Source organism: Aquarana catesbeiana, linkage group LG01 (genome assembly GCF_042186555.1).
Source record: "Aquarana catesbeiana isolate 2022-GZ linkage group LG01, ASM4218655v1, whole genome shotgun sequence".
NCBI lineage: Eukaryota > Metazoa > Chordata > Amphibia > Anura > Ranidae > Aquarana > Aquarana catesbeiana.
Window position 1 is genome coordinate 620,512,220 of NC_133324.1, and position 10,086 is coordinate 620,522,305.

A 10,086-nucleotide genomic window follows, 5' to 3' on the forward strand; every position below is an offset into this window, starting at 1 on the left:
GATAGGTAATAGCAGAATGTCCAAATGTTCTCAAATGTGTATAATGTGTATTTATATCTTTGTATTATGACACTTCTTACCTGTCCAGTGGGCTGCCAATAGTGTAACTAAGGAGGGGCTGTTCCAAGTAATACCCATTATTTAGGCATTCATCTCTCAATGAAGTGAAGAGGGTTACCTGTCCAAGATTTCCACACATCCCATAATGTTAGAAATGGCCCATGAGAGGGGGGGGGGGGGGAATATGATAGGGGTACCTTATACTTTGGCCTTGTTAAATTCCCCTTAATAAATGCTATCTGGAGGTTGCCCCATAATGTTGGTGTCTAATCTGCTTGCCATGTTTCAGAGTAAAAATAGTAATGTTTATTGTTTTTTCAATAAAAAGCAAAAGAGAGGGGCAATGGGACTTTAAATGAGGCATGGGTAGGTCTTTGAAAAAGTCTAGGATACCTTATGTTAAATTAACTATCACCACCCCATTAAGGGGCTTAAAAGCTGTATAGCCATAGAGAAATGCTAATCAAAGAAATGCATAGACATCAATTCATGAGTAATATAATAATCATAGTATAATGCATCATAATATACAATACATAAATCATGCACATCGAGGCACAATAAAAATAGTAAAAATAGTAGTCATGTTGATAGAAACGTTGTTTATAAACGCTGTTTGAAAATAATTGATACAAGCAATCACAGTTCTACAATGGGTATACAAAAAAGGTGAACAAGGTACTCCGAATAACAATGTTAATAAGTATAAATGGTATACGATAGAATTCATAGATGAACCAAACTTGAAATGGCAACCCTGAGTGTAGACTCTACGCGTTTCATGGCGTTTAAAGCCAATCATCAGGAGTGGGATGCATCAAGAGATGACTAGAAAAATAAATAAAACAAATCAATAAGTAGATCATTGGAGTCTCGATTAAAATCATGCTTACACAAGGTAAAGCAGGTATTTTAGAATATATAAATGCACATTACCTTTTGGCAACAACCCAGTACATAACCCAAACAGTCCAATTGTGGAATAATGAAGGTGGCCCTGAGAGAGCTGTCTCCCCCGGGGTTGAGGCCAAGGACACACAAGGCTAACCCCCAAACCGAAACTCCACATGGGGGCTGGAGAATCAGAGAGGGGGTAGAGAGGAACAGCAGCCAGGGAGAAAGACAGACAGCCAAAACACACTTCCCAAGTAGGAGGCATACATGTATGGGCCACAGATGAAGTTCTGCAATAAATGAAAGAAAAAGAATAATAATGAGGAGATGTGTAACAAAGAGATGGGGATGAGTGTGTCAAAAAAAAAAAAAAAAAAAAAAAAAATATGGAACAATGTTATGAATAAAGAAAAGTAAAATGTAAAACCAAGCAGGCGCTAGAGTGTGTCTGACACCTGCCCCAAAAAAATAACTGGGTGGTGAGAACCAACAAACAAAAGATATATATAAATGAAGTATACTAGCAATGTTGCCAATGTATTGGTATTTAAATGAGAGGCATAAAAATAAAATAAATAAATAATGCACACCTGTGTACAGAGAAATCAAGCATGATGTGAATAGGTGTGTAATAATGAAGAGAAACAGCCTGATTACCTGAGGTGTGGATGAAGACCCATATATCCTCTCCTCCTGAGAGAAAAGTGTGGAATGAACTGCCAGCTCATCCCGACCTTTGTATCCTCAGCCTAAGGGCGTGTCCCAGCCAACGTCATGCAATCACGTTTGGCCAAAGAAATAGACGGGGCAAACAACCAACTGAGGCACAGAGATCTCAGCAGCAGTTCATCCCCGCCCATCAAGCCTGAGTGAGATGGAGGGAGCATAAACGCAGGTCGGCGTCGGAAGGACACCGCACCAGCGGCATGCTGGGCATGACGCCGATGCGCCAAGATCCAGCCCCGCCCCCATCGCTGAAGAGATGGGTGGGGGGAGAAGGAGCTGGGCGCATCGCAACCCCGGGGGAAGAGAGATCAATCAGAAAGGACCACCCACCCTGTGGGTGGGGCGTGCCAAACAGGCAATGGAAAAAACAACAACAAAAGGAAGAGATAAAGAGTGGACTGTATCTCTAAACTAACAGAGGGTAGAGACTAAATAGAAATAGCCAGTGATCCAAAGAACGAGTAGGTTACTGAATGGACCAAATGAAGAGGAAGTAAGAAAACGGATGCCAGCGTAAAAATAGCTCTTGGGACTAAAAGCCCAGATTAAGTAGTTGCGTTAGTGAAGTGGGGCATGACAGGTCAAAGAGGGAAACGGGTGTCTTCCACCCAAATAAACATATTGTAAAGCAATTGACCTGATTGGGCTCCACAGTTACCATAACCATGTCTCCATCCCTGTATATACATTAAAAAGCAAAAGAGAGGGGCAATGGGACTTTAAATGAGGCATGGGTAGGTCTTTGAAAAAGTCTAGGATACCTTATGTTAAATTAACTATCACCACCCCATTAAGGGGCTTAAAAGCTGTATAGCCATAGAGAAATGCTAATCAAAGAAATGCATAGACATCAATTCATGAGTAATATAATAATCATAGTATAATGCATCATAATATACAATACATAAATCATGCACATCGAGGCACAATAAAAATAGTAAAAATAGTAGTCATGTTGATAGAAACGTTGTTTATAAACGCTGTTTGAAAATAATTGATACAAGCAATCACAGTTCTACAATGGGTATACAAAAAAGGTGAACAAGGTACTCCGAATAACAATGTTAATAAGTATAAATGGTATACGATAGAATTCATAGATGAACCAAACTTGAAATGGCAACCCTGAGTGTAGACTCTACGCGTTTCATGGCGTTTAAAGCCAATCATCAGGAGTGGGATGCATCAAGAGATGACTAGAAAAATAAATAAAACAAATCAATAAGTAGATCATTGGAGTCTCGATTAAAATCATGCTTACACAAGGTAAAGCAGGTATTTTAGAATATATAAATGCACATTACCTTTTGGCAACAACCCAGTACATAACCCAAACAGTCCAATTGTGGAATAATGAAGGTGGCCCTGAGAGAGCTGTCTCCCCCGGGGTTGAGGCCAAGGACACACAAGGCTAACCCCCAAACCGAAACTCCACATGGGGGCTGGAGAATCAGAGAGGGGGTAGAGAGGAACAGCAGCCAGGGAGAAAGACAGACAGCCAAAACACACTTCCCAAGTAGGAGGCATACATGTATGGGCCACAGATGAAGTTCTGCAATAAATGAAAGAAAAAGAATAATAATGAGGAGATGTGTAACAAAGAGATGGGGATGAGTGTGTCAAAAAAAAAAAAAAAAAAAAAAAAAAAAAAATGGAACAATGTTATGAATAAAGAAAAGTAAAATGTAAAACCAAGCAGGCGCTAGAGTGTGTCTGACACCTGCCCCAAAAAAATAACTGGGTGGTGAGAACCAACAAACAAAAGATATATATAAATAACGTATACTAGCAATGTTGCCAATGTATTGGTATTTAAATGAGAGGCATAAAAATAAAATAAATAAATAATGCACACCTGTGTACAGAGAAATCAAGCATGATGTGAATAGGTGTGTAATAATGAAGAGAAACAGCCTGATTACCTGAGGTGTGGATGAAGACCCATATATCCTCTCCTCCTGAGAGAAAAGTGTGGAATGAACTGCCAGCTCATCCCGACCTTTGTATCCTCAGCCTAAGGGCGTGTCCCAGCCAACGTCATGCAATCACGTTTGGCCAAAGAAATAGACGGGGCAAACAACCAACTGAGGCACAGAGATCTCAGCAGCAGTTCATCCCCGCCCATCAAGCCTGAGTGAGATGGAGGGAGCATAAACGCAGGTCGGCGTCGGAAGGACACCGCACCAGCGGCATGCTGGGCATGACGCCGATGCGCCAAGATCCAGCCCCGCCCCCATCGCTGAAGAGATGGGTGGGGGGAGAAGGAGCTGGGCGCATCGCAACCCCGGGGGAAGAGAGATCAATCAGAAAGGACCACCCACCCTGTGGGTGGGGCGTGCCAAACAGGCAATGGAAAAAACAACAACAAAAGGAAGAGATAAAGAGTGGACTGTATCTCTAAACTAAACGAGGGTAGAGACTAAATAGAAATAGCCAGTGATCCAAAGAACGAGTAGGTTACTGAATGGACCAAATGAAGAGGAAGTAAGAAAACGGATGCCAGCGTAAAAATAGCTCTTGGGACTAAAAGCCCAGATTAAGTAGTTGCGTTAGTGAAGTGGGGCATGACAGGTCAAAGAGGGAAACGGGTGTCTTCCACCCAAATAAACATATTGTAAAGCAATTGACCTGATTGGGCTCCACAGTTACCATAACCATGTCTCCATCCCTGTATATACATTAAAAAGCAAAAGAGAGGGGCAATGGGACTTTAAATGAGGCATGGGTAGGTCTTTGAAAAAGTCTAGGATACCTTATGTTAAATTAACTATCACCACCCCATTAAGGGGCTTAAAAGCTGTATAGCCATAGAGAAATGCTAATCAAAGAAATGCATAGACATCAATTCATGAGTAATATAATAATCATAGTATAATGCATCATAATATACAATACATAAATCATGCACATCGAGGCACAATAAAAATAGTAAAAATAGTAGTCATGTTGATAGAAACGTTGTTTATAAACGCTGTTTGAAAATAATTGATACAAGCAATCACAGTTCTACAATGGGTATACAAAAAAGGTGAACAAGGTACTCCGAATAACAATGTTAATAAGTATAAATGGTATACGATAGAATTCATAGATGAACCAAACTTGAAATGGCAACCCTGAGTGTAGACTCTACGCGTTTCATGGCGTTTAAAGCCAATCATCAGGAGTGGGATGCATCAAGAGATGACTAGAAAAATAAATAAAACAAATCAATAAGTAGATCATTGGAGTCTCGATTAAAATCATGCTTACACAAGGTAAAGCAGGTATTTTAGAATATATAAATGCACATTACCTTTTGGCAACAACCCAGTACATAACCCAAACAGTCCAATTGTGGAATAATGAAGGTGGCCCTGAGAGAGCTGTCTCCCCCGGGGTTGAGGCCAAGGACACACAAGGCTAACCCCCAAACCGAAACTCCACATGGGGGCTGGAGAATCAGAGAGGGGGTAGAGAGGAACAGCAGCCAGGGAGAAAGACAGACAGCCAAAACACACTTCCCAAGTAGGAGGCATACATGTATGGGCCACAGATGAAGTTCTGCAATAAATGAAAGAAAAAGAATAATAATGAGGAGATGTGTAACAAAGAGATGGGGATGAGTGTGTCAAAAAAAAAAAAAAAAATGGAACAATGTTATGAATAAAGAAAAGTAAAATGTAAAACCAAGCAGGCGCTAGAGTGTGTCTGACACCTGCCCCAAAAAAATAACTGGGTGGTGAGAACCAACAAACAAAAGATATATATAAATAACGTATACTAGCAATGTTGCCAATGTATTGGTATTTAAATGAGAGGCATAAAAATAAAATAAATAAATAATGCACACCTGTGTACAGAGAAATCAAGCATGATGTGAATAGGTGTGTAATAATGAAGAGAAACAGCCTGATTACCTGAGGTGTGGATGAAGACCCATATATCCTCTCCTCCTGAGAGAAAAGTGTGGAATGAACTGCCAGCTCATCCCGACCTTTGTATCCTCAGCCTAAGGGCGTGTCCCAGCCAACGTCATGCAATCACGTTTGGCCAAAGAAATAGACGGGGCAAACAACCAACTGAGGCACAGAGATCTCAGCAGCAGTTCATCCCCGCCCATCAAGCCTGAGTGAGATGGAGGGAGCATAAACGCAGGTCGGCGTCGGAAGGACACCGCACCAGCGGCATGCTGGGCATGACGCCGATGCGCCAAGATCCAGCCCCGCCCCCATCGCTGAAGAGATGGGTGGGGGGAGAAGGAGCTGGGCGCATCGCAACCCCGGGGGAAGAGAGATCAATCAGAAAGGACCACCCACCCTGTGGGTGGGGCGTGCCAAACAGGCAATGGAAAAAACAACAACAAAAGGAAGAGATAAAGAGTGGACTGTATCTCTAAACTAAACGAGGGTAGAGACTAAATAGAAATAGCCAGTGATCCAAAGAACGAGTAGGTTACTGAATGGACCAAATGAAGAGGAAGTAAGAAAACGGATGCCAGCGTAAAAATAGCTCTTGGGACTAAAAGCCCAGATTAAGTAGTTGCGTTAGTGAAGTGGGGCATGACAGGTCAAAGAGGGAAACGGGTGTCTTCCACCCAAATAAACATATTGTAAAGCAATTGACCTGATTGGGCTCCACAGTTACCATAACCATGTCTCCATCCCTGTATATACATTAAAAAGCAAAAGAGAGGGGCAATGGGACTTTAAATGAGGCATGGGTAGGTCTTTGAAAAAGTCTAGGATACCTTATGTTAAATTAACTATCACCACCCCATTAAGGGGCTTAAAAGCTGTATAGCCATAGAGAAATGCTAATCAAAGAAATGCATAGACATCAATTCATGAGTAATATAATAATCATAGTATAATGCATCATAATATACAATACATAAATCATGCACATCGAGGCACAATAAAAATAGTAAAAATAGTAGTCATGTTGATAGAAACGTTGTTTATAAACGCTGTTTGAAAATAATTGATACAAGCAATCACAGTTCTACAATGGGTATACAAAAAAGGTGAACAAGGTACTCCGAATAACAATGTTAATAAGTATAAATGGTATACGATAGAATTCATAGATGAACCAAACTTGAAATGGCAACCCTGAGTGTAGACTCTACGCGTTTCATGGCGTTTAAAGCCAATCATCAGGAGTGGGATGCATCAAGAGATGACTAGAAAAATAAATAAAACAAATCAATAAGTAGATCATTGGAGTCTCGATTAAAATCATGCTTACACAAGATTGTTACACATCTCCTCATTATTATTCTTTTTCTTTCATTTATTGCAGAACTTCATCTGTGGCCCATACATGTATGCCTCCTACTTGGGAAGTGTGTTTTGGCTGTCTGTCTTTCTCCCTGGCTGCTGTTCCTCTCTACCCCCTCTCTGATTCTCCAGCCCCCATGTGGAGTTTCGGTTTGGGGGTTAGCCTTGTGTGTCCTTGGCCTCAACCCCGGGGGAGACAGCTCTCTCAGGGCCACCTTCATTATTCCACAATTGGACTGTTTGGGTTATGTACTGGGTTGTTGCCAAAAGGTAATGTGCATTTATATATTCTAAAATACCTGCTTTACCTTGTGTAAGCATGATTTTAATCGAGACTCCAATGATCTACTTATTGATTTGTTTTATTTATTTTTCTAGTCATCTCTTGATGCATCCCACTCCTGATGATTGGCTTTAAACGCCATGAAACGTGTAGAGTCTACACTCAGGGTTGCCATTTCAAGTTTGGTTCATCTATGAATTCTATCGTATACCATTTATACTTATTAACATTGTTATTCGGAGTACCTTGTTCACCTTTTTTGTATACCCATTGTAGAACTGTGATTGCTTGTATCAATTATTTTCAAACAGCGTTTATAAACAACGTTTCTATCAACATGACTACTATTTTTACTATTTTTATTGTGCCTCGATGTGCATGATTTATGTATTGTATATTATGATGCATTATACTATGATTATTATATTACTCATGAATTGATGTCTATGCATTTCTTTGATTAGCATTTCTCTATGGCTATACAGCTTTTAAGCCCCTTAATGGGGTGGTGATAGTTAATTTAACATAAGGTATCCTAGACTTTTTCAAAGACCTACCCATGCCTCATTTAAAGTCCCATTGCCCCTCTCTTTTGCTTTTTAATGTATATACAGGGATGGAGACATGGTTATGGTAACTGTGGAGCCCAATCAGGTCAATTGCTTTACAATATGTTTATTTGGGTGGAAGACACCCGTTTCCCTCTTTGACCTGTCATGCCCCACTTCACTAACGCAACTACTTAATCTGGGCTTTTAGTCCCAAGAGCTATTTTTACGCTGGCATCCGTTTTCTTACTTCCTCTTCATTTGGTCCATTCAGTAACCTACTCGTTCTTTGGATCACTGGCTATTTCTATTTAGTCTCTACCCTCTGTTAGTTTAGAGATACAGTCCACTCTTTATCTCTTCCTTTTGTTGTTGTTTTTTCCATTGCCTGTTTGGCACGCCCCACCCACAGGGTGGGTGGTCCTTTCTGATTGATCTCTCTTCCCCCGGGGTTGCGATGCGCCCAGCTCCTTCTCCCCCCACCCATCTCTTCAGCGATGGGGGCGGGGCTGGATCTTGGCGCATCGGCGTCATGCCCAGCATGCCGCTGGTGCGGTGTCCTTCCGACGCCGACCTGCGTTTATGCTCCCTCCATCTCACTCAGGCTTGATGGGCGGGGATGAACTGCTGCTGAGATCTCTGTGCCTCAGTTGGTTGTTTGCCCCGTCTATTTCTTTGGCCAAACGTGATTGCATGACGTTGGCTGGGACACGCCCTTAGGCTGAGGATACAAAGGTCGGGATGAGCTGGCAGTTCATTCCACACTTTTCTCTCAGGAGGAGAGGATATATGGGTCTTCATCCACACCTCAGGTAATCAGGCTGTTTCTCTTCATTATTACACACCTATTCACATCATGCTTGATTTCTCTGTACACAGGTGTGCATTATTTATTTATTTTATTTTTATGCCTCTCATTTAAATACCAATACATTGGCAACATTGCTAGTATACGTTATTTATATATATCTTTTGTTTGTTGGTTCTCACCACCCAGTTATTTTTTTGGGGCAGGTGTCAGACACACTCTAGCGCCTGCTTGGTTTTACATTTTACTTTTCTTTATTCATAACATTGTTCCATTTTTTTTTTTTTTTTTTTTTTTTTTGACACACTCATCCCCATCTCTTTGTTACACATCTCCTCATTATTATTCTTTTTCTTTCATTTATTGCAGAACTTCATCTGTGGCCCATACATGTATGCCTCCTACTTGGGAAGTGTGTTTTGGCTGTCTGTCTTTCTCCCTGGCTGCTGTTCCTCTCTACCCCCTCTCTGATTCTCCAGCCCCCATGTGGAGTTTCGGTTTGGGGGTTAGCCTTGTGTGTCCTTGGCCTCAACCCCGGGGGAGACAGCTCTCTCAGGGCCACCTTCATTATTCCACAATTGGACTGTTTGGGTTATGTACTGGGTTGTTGCCAAAAGGTAATGTGCATTTATATATTCTAAAATACCTGCTTTACCTTGTGTAAGCATGATTTTAATCGAGACTCCAATGATCTACTTATTGATTTGTTTTATTTATTTTTCTAGTCATCTCTTGATGCATCCCACTCCTGATGATTGGCTTTAAACGCCATGAAACGCGTAGAGTCTACACTCAGGGTTGCCATTTCAAGTTTGGTTCATCTATGAATTCTATCGTATACCATTTATACTTATTAACATTGTTATTCGGAGTACCTTGTTCACCTTTTTTGTATACCCATTGTAGAACTGTGATTGCTTGTATCAATTATTTTCAAACAGCGTTTATAAACAACGTTTCTATCAACATGACTACTATTTTTACTATTTTTATTGTGCCTCGATGTGCATGATTTATGTATTGTATATTATGATGCATTATACTATGATTATTATATTACTCATGAATTGATGTCTATGCATTTCTTTGATTAGCATTTCTCTATGGCTATACAGCTTTTAAGCCCCTTAATGGGGTGGTGATAGTTAATTTAACATAAGGTATCCTAGACTTTTTCAAAGACCTACCCATGCCTCATTTAAAGTCCCATTGCCCCTCTCTTTTGCTTTTTAATGTATATACAGGGATGGAGACATGGTTATGGTAACTGTGGAGCCCAATCAGGTCAATTGCTTTACAATTTATTGTTTTTTCCTCAACAGTTTCCTTCCACGCCACAGGAATGGCAGACTGTGGCCTCCCACTTTGCCCAGCAGTGGGACTTTCCTAACTGCGGAGGGGCAATTGACGGGAAACACGTCCACATCATCCCACCACCCAACTCGGGGTCGTACTATTATAATTACAAGGGGTTTAATAGTATAGTGATGTTGGCGGTGGTGTCGG

The 10,086-nt window shown here is 41.0% G+C and overlaps 3 long non-coding RNA genes across 3 annotated transcripts; 1 reads left to right on the forward strand and 2 right to left on the reverse strand.

Moving 5' to 3' along the window:
* Positions 1–433: 433 nt before the first annotated feature.
* On the reverse strand, positions 434–4,061 carry LOC141108627 (uncharacterized). Its single transcript, XR_012236095.1, has 5 exons — positions 3,603–4,061; positions 2,985–3,232; positions 1,612–2,876; positions 997–1,244; positions 434–888 (listed from the first exon to the last, which is right to left on the reverse strand). It is a non-coding gene; the product is annotated as an uncharacterized lncRNA (long non-coding RNA).
* A 66-nt stretch (positions 4,062–4,127) lies between these two features.
* Positions 4,128–6,034, reverse strand: LOC141108632 (uncharacterized). Its single transcript, XR_012236098.1, has 3 exons — positions 5,580–6,034; positions 4,976–5,223; positions 4,128–4,867 (listed from the first exon to the last, which is right to left on the reverse strand). It is a non-coding gene; the product is annotated as an uncharacterized lncRNA (long non-coding RNA).
* A 1,433-nt stretch (positions 6,035–7,467) lies between these two features.
* On the forward strand, positions 7,468–9,852 carry LOC141109143 (uncharacterized). Its single transcript, XR_012236179.1, has 3 exons — positions 7,468–8,584; positions 8,950–9,197; positions 9,306–9,852. It is a non-coding gene; the product is annotated as an uncharacterized lncRNA (long non-coding RNA).
* The last annotated feature ends 234 nt before the right edge of the window (positions 9,853–10,086 follow it).